Source organism: Hemiscyllium ocellatum, chromosome 35 (assembly GCF_020745735.1).
Source record: "Hemiscyllium ocellatum isolate sHemOce1 chromosome 35, sHemOce1.pat.X.cur, whole genome shotgun sequence".
NCBI lineage: Eukaryota > Metazoa > Chordata > Chondrichthyes > Orectolobiformes > Hemiscylliidae > Hemiscyllium > Hemiscyllium ocellatum.
Genome location: NC_083435.1, coordinates 45,824,985 through 45,828,742, shown reverse-complemented (window position 1 = coordinate 45,828,742; position 3,758 = coordinate 45,824,985).

Here is a 3,758-nt window from a genome sequence, read left to right as displayed (position 1 = left end):
AATCAAACATGCAACGCCCCCTCCCCCTTCCACCACCTCTGTCCATTCTAAAGCACCTGTACCCAGGCACATTAAGTTGCCAGACCTGTCCCTCCCTTAGCCATGTTTCTGTAATGGCTATAATATCTCAGTCCCACGTACCTATCCACCCCTGAGTTCAGTGGTCTTACCTGTCAGCTCCCTTGCATTGAAATTGATGTAGTTTTATCCAACAGGCATTTCTTGCTCCCTAACCTGCTGCTTCACCTTACTATTTCTGATTACTGTATCAGCCTCGCACTTGCTTCCCTGCTGTTAAAGATCCCACACTCCTGTCAATCTTAAAGCAATTCATAGCTTGTCGTATAAGAACTAATAACTATTTCTGTCCAAGTATTTAATTTTTTTCAATTAGCTCTGTAAAGAATTTCGTTTTGTTTTAAACTTGCATGTATATACATTGGGGTTTTATAGAAGGGTAAATATTTATATCTTAATCCGGCAAACTGTTAGCTAACCCTGTGTTCTTGGTGAAAAAAACCTTGTTATTAAAAAAAAGTTTTGTTGTTTATTAAAGAAACCTGCCTGATAGATCTTTTTATTCAGAACTTGATAGGGAAAACATAGAGGAATATAGGGACAGGTGTAGGCCTCTCACTTGTTCTGTCATTCAATGAGAATTTGGTTACTGTGCAGTCCAACTCCATTTACCTGCTTCGGCCAATGTCCCTTAATACCTTCACTTCATTTTAAGTCTGATCTCGCACCGATTGCTTTGTGGAAGAAAATTCCAGCCCTCTCCCACCCTGTGTGTGTAGAAATGCTTCCTAACACCTCTCCTGAATGGCCTGGCATATTCTCAGACTATGATCCTAGTACTGGAATACATAACCAGAATTATCTCTATCTACCCTGTCTTTTATTGCTAAGATCTTGAAGACCTTTTAACCTTATAAATTCCAAAGCAAACAGGCCTGGTTTGTAATTTCTAGTGATAAAGTAACTCCTCAAGTCCAGTCACCAGTCTCATAAACCAACATTGTACTCCCTTCAAAGCCAATATATCCTTCCTAAGGTGTGGTGCCCAGATCTCTCACAATGACTGATAAAGGGCGTTTGCCTGAAATGTCGATTCTCCTGCTCCTTGGATGCTGCCTGCCCTGATGTGCTTTTCCAGCACCACACTCTTCGACGCTCACAGTGTGATCTAACCAGGGTGTTGTGTAACTAATTGGCTATATCAGTAAATGTGTGACATGTTTAAATTGATGCAGTGACCAGTGGATGGGTAAGACCATAGGACCATGGGACAAGAGAGACAGTGCATTCCAGATCTCCATTGTAATATAGAATTGAGAATCAATTGATAAGGCAATAAGTGGCCCAGTTGGAGTTGTCCTTTTTTTTGTGTACAGGACATACCTGGGCAATTTTCCCCATTGTCGGGTAGATGCCAGTGTTGTAACTGTAATGGAAGGGCTTGCCTAGGGGAAGCAACAAGTTCTGGAGCACACACATCTTCAGTACTGTTGCTGGAATGTTCTCAGGACCTTTGCATAATCCAGTGTCTCCAACAATTTATTGATATCGCGTGGATTGAATTGAATGGGCTGCAGGGGATTACTGAAGAAGGGCTTATGCCGAAGCGTCGACTCTCCTGTTCCTTTGATGCTGCCTGACCTGCTGCGCTTTTCCAGCAACACATTTTTTGACTACTGGAGGAGGCCAAGATGGATCATCCACACAGACTTCTGGCTGAAGACCTTTGCCAATGCTCAACCCACGTTTGGACATGATGATTTTACAGGCTGGGAGCCAATGATGACCATACACCACTGGATGGTGAGTGGCTTGGAGGGACACTTGTGGGAGGTGGTATTCCCGTGTATCTGCTGTCCTCATCCTTCTTGATGGAAGTGGTCATGGGTTTGGAAGATAGCTGTGGAGAGTTCCCAAAGTGTAGACACAAAACTGCAGACGAGTTTGAGCCATTGTTTTATACATATTTAAGATACAAGTTTCAGTAATCTGGACCCCTCTCTATAAACACCGGCACCGTGGATCGTTATTAACCACTCTATTGACTTATCGCACCACCTTCAATGATTTCTACTTATATATCCCCAGGTAATCATCCTAGATTTAGAATCAGGAGGGTTTTTGCTGTTTCTAGTTTCCCTCTCTCCCACTGTCAGTCACACTCTGTCCCCATCCTCATCCCAGCACCACAGGTAGGCCCAGTCCTGGGCCCGTCTCTCCCCAATCCCCTGAATGGGCTGCCCTGTAAGTGTGTCAGGGTGAGAGGGAGAGGGCAGGGTGTCGGGGTTGGGAGAGGGAGCCTGAATAATCCTGGCGCTGCTTGGAGATGAGGAAAGACAGTGTCTGGAGTGGGGCCAGGAGTTGTTTGCAGATTGAGAGGAGTGTTACTGTCCAAAAGCCAAACCGGTTTCAGTTGGGAAGCAGGGAGACAAAATGGGTGCCAGAGATGAGGGTGTGACAATGTTGGGAGTCAGCGCTGAGTACAGAAAGCTGGTTGAAAGACAAGGTGCTGGGGAGAATCACCTTTCCAGGGAAAATCCCACTCTCTCTTTCAGATCGGAGTGTGGGCTCGTCTGTTGTTTCATACTTTAGCCCTGCAACACTCCCTTTGGCACTGTATCCCGAACGCTTTGTCACTTGATCTCTGATCTTTTCAAGCATTATCTTTCTTGCATGCATCGGCAAAATGAGTCATGGTCAGCTATTTGACTGCAGAAGCTTCGCCAGGCAAGCCTGATCCTGTCCCCCTGAGCATCTCACAACATTGTCTCTGGCGAAGCTAAACCAGAACAGAAACCAGCTTCCTGGGAGCTTTCCGATCCTGAGATTGGGACACAGCGAGCGATGATAAGATCATCAGGGAGGGGAGGGCAAACAAACCTGCCCACCTCCCTGTACCATCAGGGCTGACCTTAGCCATGCTGGCTGAGAACATCATGGGTGGGGGCACACAACAACAAATGGGTGTTCAAACAGAAATGGTGTTGGGACGAATTATTTCCTCCAGTTGTACGTCACAAACATACTGCAACTGAGATCACATTTTCAGACTTAGAAGTTGTCAGGAGCCCTCAGAGAGTGAGGAGCACAGAGGGTAATCTGTGAAAGTGAAGGCAGGGGAGATCTTGAGAGGGGGAAAGAGAGAGCAGGAGGGGGCAGATTTCAGAGAGAGGAGATAGATCGGAGAGAGTGGAGGATGATCAATGAGAGTGGGGGTGGTGTGTGAGAGTGAGGGTGATGTGTGAGTGTGAGGGTGATGTGTGAGAGTGGGGGTAATGTGTGCGAGTGGGGGTGATGTCTGGGTGTGGGGTGATGTGTGAGAGTGGGGGTGATGTGTGGGAGTGGGGGTGATGTGTGAGAGTGGAGGTGATGTGTGGGGTGATGTGTGAGAGTGGGGGTGATGTGTGAGAGTGGGGGTGATGTGTGGGTGTGGGGTGATGTGTGAGAGTGGGGGTGATGTGCGAGAGTGGGGGTGATGTGTGGGAGTGGGGGTAATGTGTGAGAGTAGGGGTGATGTGTTGGAGTGGGGGTGATGTGTGAGAGTGGGGGTGATGTGTGAGAGTGGGGGTGATGTGTGGGAGTGGGGGTAATGTGTGAGAGTGGGGGTAAGGTGTGAGAGTGGGGGTAATGTTTGAGAGTGGGGGTGATGTGTAAGAGTGAGGGTAATGTGTGAGAGTGGGAGTGATGTGTGAGAGTGGGAGTGATGTGTGAGAGTGGGGGTGATGTGTGAGAGTGGGGGT